The sequence below is a fragment of the Coenobita brevimanus genome, chromosome 63, assembly GCF_032717465.1.
Source record: "Coenobita brevimanus isolate Jiangsu-jjx chromosome 63, ASM3271746v2, whole genome shotgun sequence".
NCBI lineage: Eukaryota > Metazoa > Arthropoda > Malacostraca > Decapoda > Coenobitidae > Coenobita > Coenobita brevimanus.
In genome coordinates, this window is record NC_137016.1 from 40,021,040 (window position 1) to 40,033,065 (window position 12,026).

Here is a 12,026-nt window from a genome sequence, read left to right on the forward strand (position 1 = left end):
CTCGCGTCACTCCGTTTACCTCTTCTCGTCTCCCTCACTCTTTTTTCCCCCCTTCTCTCCCCTGTTTCCCTCCCCTCCCCTCATCTGTTTCTCTCCCCTCCCCTCTTCTGTTTCTCTCCCCTCCCCTCTCCTGTTTCTCTCCCCTCCCCTTCCCTCCCCCCCTCACTCCCATTATCACCAGCGGCACAAACAATGGGTCACCTTGTCAAGCATCCTTCTTTTTTACCTTGTCAAAAATTTTACAAGGGTGAGTTTCGTTTCAATGGCGGTCATGTTCGGTTTTAATTTCCGCGGTTACTTCCTGCCTTACCCCGCTTCCTGACAGGGCATAATGAAGCTGATAATGTACACTCAGTATCTATCTATCTATCAATCTATCTATCTATCTATTTATCCTTCATGTATATAAACTGTTGGTATACACTTAGCGCAAACTATGATATCACACACGATGGTAAATGGAAAATACCTTATGATTTTTCCCACCAAACTGATTATCCTGCTTTCTTAATGTTGCTATATATCGCTTGCTTGTGACATTTTCTATTACTTATCAACTTATTCATATGACAAAAGGTTATTTCTCTTGGAGCTTCACGACACGATGATTCTTTTTTTCCTCCCTCTGTCTGTCTGTCTGTCTGTCTGTCTCTCTCTCTCTCTCTCTCTCTCTTGATCGATCGAATGTACTGTGTAATGGCCAGAAGTACTCAAGCAGTAACAGATATATTGGTCCTATTGATGCTGTTTGGTAGAGAGTATAGGTTGTAATTAACGCAACTGATCTATGCGTCACAGACAAGGATAGGACTGCAGAAAGGCGTGAATTGATACAGCATCCTTCACGAACCACCACTGGACATACACCCCTCAGAAACTACTCTACCCAGAGAGAGACGAGTACACCCTGCCAGACTGCGATGCGGCCACCACCCTCCACTGCTACAACACCAACACAAAATACACTACTCATTCTGCCCACACCACAACTGACTGATTCACCACAAGCACCACATTATCACTACACAGACAATCCTTCACTATAAGCTCAACAAAAAACTTCTGGGAGCGACCGGTTGAAATGGCCAGTTGCCTGCAGTCCACTGGGTTCACGTTCGAATAACTCTGGGACTACAAAAATTACAATAAGTTCTCATCTTTTAGGTCTGGGTGCGGTGGGCGAAGATGAGTGAAATGGGGTGGGATGGCGACAGGAAAACCCCAAGGAGGTTCAATTCTTCATGGAAACCCCAAACAAACCCCTCTTCCCTCTCTCCCTCCCTCTCCATGTCCTCCTCCACCCTCACCCCTACCCTCCTCCCTCCCTCTCCATGTTCTCCTCCATCCTCACCCCTACCCATGCCAACCTCTCCATGTCCTCCTCCATCCTTACGCCTGCCCTCCTCCCTCCCTCTCCATGTCCTCCTCCATCCTCACCCCTACCCTCCTCCATCCCTCTCCATGTCCTCCTCCATCCCTCTCCATGTCCTCCTCCATCCTTACCCCTACCCATCCCAACTTCTTCACGGCCGGGGTCATCGCTGGCGTAATGGTCAGCACATCTAGCCCGCAAATGAAAAAACCCAAGTTCCATTCCCGGGCCGGTCAGACTCTAGGACAAAGCTCGTTTCCTCAGCAGTACAAATGGGCACCTAGATGTAAATTCAATGGCTGCGTTGCTGTTCAAGGGTGAAGATCGTAACCGTAAAAAAATGGCTCTGTTTTACTCGAGCATTCAATAGGCAATAAATCTAAGCCTACTTCATGCCCCCATATGCTAGTCCCCCTGCAGCTTCCCCTCCTCTCCCCCTCCCCGTCTGCAACCCCCACTCATTCCCCCTCCTCTACAAATTCACTCTTACCCATCTTTCTCCCCCCACTGCCCTCTACAACTACCCCTCCTCCACCTCTGCAACCCCACCCATTTTCCTCTCTACGCACCTACCCACCCCTTGCACAACAGCCTCATCGTCACTTTACGTATCCTCCCCCACTTCCACTCTAAGCACCCTACTCCGACCAAAACTCTGCGAATCCACTCTCGCCCACACCCCTAGCCCCACCCTACATTCTCCACAACCCAACATTGTGCACCCACCCCATCCCCACTTCACGTACCCAACCCCCACTCCTACTCTTCGCACCCCTCTCACCCTCCCTACGCATCCGCCCCTACTCATCTCCACCCCCCTCCACCCCACACTCATCCCCTCCCTCTCCCCGTATACCCAATGTCATTCCAGCATCACCGCATATATAATGGGTGTGTGGAGGGCGTTAAGGCACTCTAGTGAGTCTCGCGTCACCCTCAACAACACCACAACTAACACACAGCACAGCACACTCGAAAATTACCTGCAGCACGTGACGGAAAACTAAAAATATCAAGCATCACAACACAAAACAACCAAAGTGACTCGTAAAAGCACAAACAAAAATATTACGTGACCAAAAAAAAAAATAATCACTGGAAAAAAAAGTCACGCCCCCAAAAAGACGTCACTACAAACAAAACTACAGCAGAGCACAATAAAAAAAAAAATACATACTTCAAAAAATAATTAAGCCAATACACAAAGCGTGAAGGAAGCTTATCACATCACCGGCACAGATAACGAAATGTCCGTGATAAATTTTGCAGTCATCATCATCGTGGGGTTGGTGGGACAGGCAGCCAGTCTTCTAAATGGTAAGTGCACTGTTTATAATGGATGATAGATAGATGCAGATAGATGTATAACGGTTGTATGTATGTATGTATGTATCTATGTATATGCATGTATGTATGTGTGTGTAACTGTGTGTGTGCTACAATGAGAGCTTTGTGTTTTCGTGCGCGTGTGTGTGTCCGGAACTTTGCAGAAGGGATTTGTAGGTTGAAGGGGATTAAATGCTATCAAGGAAGGCATTCAGCTTTATTTACCGAGGCATTTAAAACCCACCCCTATTCCTCAGTGGATATACTAAGCAATAATGTATACTTTTCTGACATTCATGGTTTCACACTTTTTTTTTTTTTTTTTAGTCTGCTTTCTCTCTCTCTCTCTCTCTCTCTCTCTCTCTCTCTCTCTCTCTCTCTCTCTCAGATACATCAATGCTACCCTTATGCTGTATAATGTAGGCACTTCCATAATCTCGTCAAAGTAGCAAGTTATTCTGTTATGGTTACTTAGACGATTTCAGTCAGCTTTGGAGACTAGTGATGGAAGTTAATGAGGTCTATATAACCCCTCTTGTTAGAAAAGGATCTCCTAAATTGAGCAAAATCGTCCGAAATTAGCGGGAATGTATGTAATGTTGAAATTATTTATTGCAATCTTAGTAAAGATAAGTCTAAATTCTTTTCAGTCACACGACGGTTTTATAACGACCAAAAAAAAAAAAAAAGAAAAAAAGGAAAAGTAGAAAAAATTTAAAATAACTTTATTCAAAATGCACAATAAAACAATATCATCCTCACTGACAATTAATAAACCAAATTAGACAATACTCGACGAAATGTGATAGATGTTCTTGCAAAAAATTACGAAGATTCACTTAAAACTATAAAAAGTTTGTTTCATGGAACATTAAATACACTATACTCCATTTCACCGAGTCTGGCACCGTCTCTGATGTCCTCAACGCCTGTAGTGTTGATGTAAATTCTCTGTACTAGGTAAACCTCGATGTATTACTTTGAGAATCACTATATAAAGGCAAAACAAAAAGGTATATCCAGTACGGAGGAGCTTTATCGAAGTTACAGGTGTTGACGACATCACTGATATGGTGCCAGACTTTGTGAAATTGAGTATAGTGAAGAATCTATTAACACAAAAGGAGTCAAACATGACACTACCTGCATGTATTGAGGACTTTGTTTACTTTTTACGTTTCCTATTTTCGAACCAGCTTTAAGAAGCTTCCTATTTTCGAACCAATTTTAAGAAGTTTCCTGTTGAACCAATTTTAAGATGTTTCCTATTTTCGAACCAATTTTAAGATGTTAACTATTTTCAAACGAAGTTTAAGCTTTCTCCTATTTTCGAACCAATTTTAAGAAGTTTCCTCTTTTCGAACCAGTTACGTGCAGTCTGATCCAGTGACATTATTATTTTCATTTGCTACCGACAGCCGATTGTATTAAGTTTCATAAAGCCCTGGTGTCCTCCTTGGGTTAAAATTAATGATTCTGAACTTACTAAAAACTTATTTCCAGTGTCTATCGCAGAAACAATGACCAAGAGCGAAGACTAACAGCAAATAATACGGCTTTCAGATTGTACGTCTCTTGGCCTTCAGATTTTATGTCTATTGGGTTTTATGACAGTAGCAGAGTCTTCGAAGTGGAGGGGTTAGGTACTGCATTTATTAACATCTTTTACTACTACAGAGTCCTTCTAAATTGGAAAAAAAAAAAATCCAGTTTGTTGCCTGGTTATAGAAGGAAAAAAGTACAGGTTTCGGCCATTCATTTCTCTGGGTTGACAAATTGCTCCTCAGGCTCCTTGTCACCACACCTGCAAAGTAAAAATAAAAATAATAAAATAATAATAATAATAATAATAATTCACGAAGCACTAATTCAACCAACCACTGATACATTTGTACATTTCTCAAAACAAACTAAAAATGACCTACAAGTAATTTCCACGCAGGTCTCCAGTTAATACCGACATAGGGGGAGGCGATGGCTCAATCGGTAGAGAGGTGGCCTGTAGTCCTAACGGACCCAGGTTCGAATCCCGGCTGGGGCAGGGAACAGTTTAAGGATTTGAATTTCATGAAATCAGGCTTCACTGATCTACCAGAAGAACCGCCGACATGTCGTAAAAATACCCCCGATAATACTAGTACACCAGTCCTGTATGAGACAGCCCTAGCATGTATTCAGTATAGACGGTGGGTGTTTGCGCCGAAGTGGTGACATGTAGAAGTGTATGGTATGTAGGAGGTTTGCTGGGCCTTGATAGCAGGCTATGAAGCCTATGCCCAGAGTCGGACACAAAAAAAAAAAAAAAAAAAAAAAACTAAAAGCTTTCGGTTTACTGGAGAGGAGCTAAGGCAGAAGTGCTATGTAATAATTTGACGACGTGGAAAAAATTGAAGTGCTTTAACAGAAGACTTAGTAAAATTCATCTATGGACGCAGCGAAAATAAATGTTTCATCAATATGCAGACAGTTGCAAGAGTCAGTACCGTTATTAAAGACCTTTGACAACAAGGTCTTATATTCTGCACTTAACCTTCATTCTAAGATCTACGAACTAAGAACATGCGTGCCTGGGAACGTTGGCATACCGAGGCACACTTGTTTGGACATTCAAATGCATACCTGTGATTGTCTGCGCATCCGAGGACACCCACGTACACACTCATGGACTCCAGAGAACGTACACACACCGAATACTGCATGCTTACCAGAAAATGCATACACACCAGAGAATGCATGCACACCCAAAAAAATGTAGAGTACCAGGGAAAGAATGCACATCAAGGAATGCATACGTACCAGGGAATGCATGCACACCAAGAATATCTACACAGCAAAGAATATTTAAACAAAGAATGTACACAATGCATACGCACCAGAGAACGTATGCACACCAGAAGATGCATGAGTACGATAAAACACACAGACACCAAATACTGCGCACATCCCCAGAGCATGACCCTACCTATATCGTTGGCAAGTTTCGCCCTGGGCCCCGATCCTGATGTGAAGGAGGTCCCGCTTTAAGTACTCCGGCACAAAGTTGCTCATAACCGAGAGCACCGCCGGGGCCGAGGTGGTGAAGCGGGAGAGGATGTCACCCGTCTCGCAGGCCACACGGTCACGACACTCATCCTCGTTGTTGTAGCCTGTGGACAGTTTAAATATTTGCTTTTTATTGTGAACCATTAGGACAGAACTATTTTTCTTATCTTACATCATCTCATTTTCTTACTAGGGAATTTGCTTTTTTCTTTCCTATTTAATTTCCATACTAACATGTCGCCCGGTCACGGCACTCGTCTATTGTAGCCTATTGGCATTATTTCTTTTCTCACTCAATCTGTTTGGAAATTTGAACCGGGTGATTATGATGGATGAACAAGGACAAGAAGAGAAAAAAAAAATAGTGGAGCTTGACTACTCTCTGCCGCATAAAATACTTTAGATTCATCCAGACAAAAATGCCAGAGCTGTCACGAGTACGAGATGGCTAACCGGCTATTTTTTAAAAGTAAAAGGGTAATGGTGAGGCATACGTCCCGAAGCGCTTCGACATGGCGCTCATTTCGTAGCGAGCTGGGATACGACGCAAATGAATCATCTAGGTAATTACCACAGTTACCCCGTACGTGTTACCTAGTTACTCGTTACTAGTTACACCCAGTTGCCGGGATTCGAACCCTGGCGCTTAAAGACGGGCAGCCTCGTAGCCAACACTGGTAAACACTAGATCCAAGCGACAGTAAAGACCACACAATTTCGGTCAATATATATTTTACGACCTACCCTATTTTGGCGATTTTTTTTTTTCTCTGTTCACCAGCTTGTTTTAATCCTGTGTTGGTTGATGTTGCAGGGTGTATTTTTTTTTTTTTTTTTTTTTTTTTTTAAAGACTTACCTTGGGCCATCTAACCAAACCAAACCAGGCGATGGTGTATTCATGTGGCGCTACTTTGTCATCTCTATCTATAGCCTGACGCCTCAATTCCGTAAGGCGGTAGCCACAAACAAGTCGCCTCCATGTCTTCCTGTCCCCTGCTATTTCGCTGCCCTCCCCCCATCGTACACCTTCCTCATATACCTCCACTCCTTCCTCCATCTCATCCTTGCTCTCCCCATCTTTGTCATGTACAACGACAAATGGCCTCCATCACTCATCAGAACACTCAGTCCCCTTCATTATAGATCTTATACAGGGACAGAGGAAATTACTTTAATATCCAAAACACGTTTCCAGACATGAAATCAACCCACACAAGACAAAAACAAGCGAAAAAGAGGAGTAAACAGCGACCTATATTCAACCCGGACTCACCCAAATAGACCATGAGCCCCAGTTTGAAGGAGTCCCTGGCGAGGTCAGGAGGAGCCAAGGCTGATCTCTTCTCAAACTTCGTACAGCACTGCCCCCCGGTCTTCAGTAGCAGTCGCAGCAGCCGTCGAGCTATGACTACGGTGTACCGGGTGAGGACGAACTCGGATCTTTCCTTCTCTTGTGCCACGCCCTCGTCCTCAGTGTGGAAAATATTCGTCTCTTGCTCGCGCACATAGTTTCTGGCGTCAGGTCGGTGTTTGTCCACTGGGGGGGTGTTGGAGGACAGGACCGACCATCTAGTGCCCTGGAAAAAATGCATGAAATTTGATCTTTTATTTCGTTTTCATTTATTTTTTGTTATTTATTTATTTTGTGGTGGCCTCAAGCGTCATCTGTGTGAACTCTGTGAACTGCAGGGCGATACTGTCCTCTTGCAGTCTTGTATCCTCTCGGGGAACAGAGAGGGAGATAAGGGACGTTTGTATTACCTATATCGGTACCACCGCGTGAAGGCCCATACCAGCACCTTTAAGATTTTAAACTACAAATATGAAAAACATTTTAACATTGGCATTAACAAAAACCTTTAACTTACCACCGTAAAAGTAGAGAGGCACACAAGACTGATCAGTAAAATAAACATTCTGAGCAAATCCATCGTTTCCTGGTGATGAAGTTATACTATAATTATATTGTCACTACTCAGTGCTGTCTATATCCAAATTTAAAGCAGAACCACCACCAAGTAAACCTAAGTAAATAGTTATTACAGTCGCTTTGGGTTAACACCAAATTCAATTATACTATCATCAAATTCAGTTTTTTCACTCCTCGTCCCACTCCGTCCAGTTCTGCTCCTGTACTGACGCATTTCTATTTCCTATCCCCTCCTTGACCACCATCGGGTTTTCTTTCAATTCGAATTAAAAAACCGAGACAGTCGCAAATAGCCAAGTTTCGATGATTCGCCGGGGAATACACTTATGTTTTTCACTTGCTTTTCGCCCAGCTTCGCCCAGACGGTTCCTATATCTTTTACTGACGCGTTCATATATTATTGAATACCTTAGAGCTCTCCTCCGATTCGAAATAAACAAATGAGACAGTTCAGCAAATAGTTCACGTTACTGATGCATCGCTGGGGACTATGATGATTTCTTTCACTTGCTTCTTTCCCTATGCGTGATTCTGCTTCTGGACCAACGATTTCATACACACTATTGCCATAAGCTCTACCGCTTCGAATCCCAAAACGAGACAGTTCATCAGGAGTCAAGTTATCGGTGCTTCGCTGGGGAGGATGAGTGTGTTTTTTTTATATTCCATTCTTGCTCTCTAGATGATTTTGTTCAGATTTTAGATGTGGGTTGACTTTCCGAACCGGAGGGATTTGATAAAACCTTTAGTAACCCTTCCACTATACCGGGATGGTCTCCTAAGCTGAATAAAATCGTCCGGTAGCAGCAAAAATACAATGAAAATGACGAACTAGGGGTGAATTAGCAAGGAAAGCACACACACACACACACACACACACACACACACACACACACACACACTTTTAAAACCTCTGGCGACAGAAAAAAGATTCATCCAGAAAAAGGGTTAAAGGAGACTGTTTCTTACTTTTTTCTTTTTTTTGTTCTCTTCATGCAGGGAGGCGAAAAAAAAAAAAGTCTGACGGTAGCAAGAATATAACAAAAGACGTAATGAGGGGTTAAGATTTCCTTATGTGCAATTAAAATCTTATTGTGCTGTTGATTTTTTACCTCTTCTATCATCATCATCATCATCTCTCTCTCTCTCTCACACACACACACACAAATAAGCCTCACAACCCCTATTCATTGCCCCACTAAGCCTAACCCACAATGACACTGCCCACCCATGAAATACAAAAGTCGGTCCGTAAATCAGCTTAACAAAGAAAACGAGTAAACAAAGGACAAGGACAGTGCGTGTTTTTATCTGGGTCAGTGTCACTATGTCAGGGTTATGGTCCCTTCCCGCCGCCTTCATGTGGTGGCACTGATATAACCGAGGAGCTCCACTGACCGGTTATACAGACGTCCCTCATCTGCCTCCCTCTCCCACAAAAGGACAATTATCTCCATTACTACTACTACTGCTACTACTACTGCTACAACTATTACTACTTTCAGAACAAAAGATCTGCCTTAAGCTGATTAAATTTCGTCACTGTAGCGAAACGGGGAGAGTGATTGAGATGAGAACACTTATAGACACGGTAAGGACACACGATACTACTTGTCTGAGAGAACATAGCAACAAAATGTACGGTAGAAAAACATACATAGCATATAAACTGGAAAGCATGAGTGTTAAAAAAAAAAATATGCATATACGTACGCGCAAATGTATACAGACTCATATATACATAACACACACACACACACACACACACACACACACACACACACAATGGGGCCAAGTTAGTGTATGCTTAACTATACAAATTTTCTTTAGCCAGGATACAAGAAAACGAAGGTGTAGAACTATAACATTCTTTAAATCCAAAATATTTTATACAAACAAGGCTAGTATTCAACCGTAGCCTATTTTCTCAACTTAATATTAACTCCAGTTCATGTTCATACGCCAAAGTATCTTACCATTCACAGATCAAAGCATAAAAACCACCAAGCTACAAATAATAGAGTTAAAAATATAGGTTGCGTCCCGTTCCCGTCTTATCTGGGTCAAGTTCAGGCGATATGCAAGTCACGAATGCGGGAACCTGCGTGAATTATGCAGTGTGCTACTCAGGCATCTGTGTGCCAGCCAGTATTCATGACTTGCCTGAATATAAAACCTTCATGCATGGCTGTTTTTCACTGGGTGATGCGCGAGTTTGTTTTGAATGCTCGAGTTCGTTTTGACTTCAGTTTTTCTCTATTTAATGCTTATATATGCCTTCATTTCTACTCACAAGTCCAAGGTGACACGCGAAATGAGTAATAAGCAAATGCAGGTGGGAGGGAGTGTGTGTAATGACGTAGTTTTATGGGAATTTGAGTTAAAACAGAGGATAGTGGTCACCTCGCTCATCAACCCCAGCTTATGCTACCCTATCGAGCGCTCGCCTCTACGCTTGGTCTTGTGTAGCAGCCAAACACGGGCCCGCACGTGTTGATAGACCCCCCTGAAGCCTTCAAATCTCCCCTCATCCCCCCTCCCCCCTTCTCATATCTAACACCTCCCCTATCCCCCCTCCTCCCCGTATTCCGTCTTACTCCCCCATCCCCCGCTCACACTCGTAACCTGTCTGGTATGCGCCTTCCTCCTCACTCCTCCCCCTCCTCGTCCTCACTCCTCCCCCTCCTCCTCCTCACTCCTCTCTCTCTCTCTCTCTCATAATTACGCAACTCCTCCTTCAGTCCTCCCAGCTATCCCCCCTATTCCACCTTCATTTTCTCGCAATATACCTTCTTCCCTCTTCCCCTTTTTCTCTACCCCCTTTCGCCTCCACTCACCCTCTTCCAACATACATACGCCTTCCAGGACATACATACATACATCCATACACCGCGTCATTCCAAAGTATTCCACTCCCACCGTCTCCATGCATTCCTTCTTCCCTCACCATTCTCTCCCCTTATTCCCTCTCTTTTCTCTCCTGTCCGTTGCTAACCCCCCCCATCTCTCTCTCTCTCTCTCTCTCTCTCTATCTATCTATCTCTCAACGGCATGTCCTTATATCGTCGAACAAGGGTAATTTAAGTTTAATCCCAGGCGGTTATGATTTACCAAGGAAGATAAAAAATCACCCCACCTATTTTATTCCAGTTACCGTGAATTTGAAAAGGGGATTTAACTCTACCTGACCCCGGACGATTTTATTCAGCTGAGGGAAATCACTGCATATGAAGTCAGAGATGGATTTGTTCTTCGTTTAAATCTGATAAAGGTCGTGACGGATGATTTTTTTGTTTAAAGATACTCATAGTGCACAACAACGCTGCTCTGATATCCGGTATGTGCGTATTATTATTATTATTATTATTATTATTATTATTATTATTATTATCATGCTTTTTCCGCTTGTCCCTGTTCGAAGCAGTATAATTAGAGAGCTAGATAGAATTCGACAGGTGCAGGTCCTACTGTAATCCAAAGGAAGATAGGAGCACCGGCAAAACTGACGTTCGTGTGGACCCCTCTTCATTGCAGTGAATTTGCCCCTTCGCAAGCAGACGTCCATTCTTAGCTGAGAAAAATGTCCGGGAGTAGTCAGAGAATACACAGAACCATGGAAAATATAGTAAGAGAATGGCATGAATAAAATAAACTGGCATCGCTGCATAATGATTGTCTTTGCTAACTAAAATCGGCTGAGATTTGGGAAACAGACTACATAATTATGGTAGCGTAAGAGTTAGGCAGGTGTGTGTGTGTGTGTGTGTGTGTGTGTGTGTGTGTGTGGTTTATGCGCCCCTGTTGATAATGGTGAACAAGCCAGGCCGTTGACGATGCGACGTTTGAGCATTGGCGTTTTGTTGACATGTGTCGTACCTAGACTATGCAAATTATCGATCACGCAACTCCCAAACGATGTCATCATTGAATAAAGCGATCTAAAAATGCGTTTATTAATTTCGTGACTTGCTGGATATGATGAATCGAGGGCAAAATAAATTATTGATTGATATGACTTAAACCCGCGAGTGTTTGAAAATATGGCAGAGGAGCCGAGAAATTATGTAAGTTGGTCTCTTCCCCCAACCAAGCGATGTCCCCTCACGGTTCTGCATCCTTTAACCCTCCTCTGCACTCTAACACATCCCATTAAGTGACGTAATGTGTTCTTAACCCCTTCAATATGATGATGTCTCTAGTTTACCTTGTTGCTATGTTCTCTACCTGATAATGAAGGAATTAATGAACGCATCTATCCAGCCTGGGCTAGATAATAGTTTAGATATACCGATTCGCTTGTGGCCACCTCTTCCCGGATTAAGCGTCTGGTGGATTATCTATCTATCTATCTATGT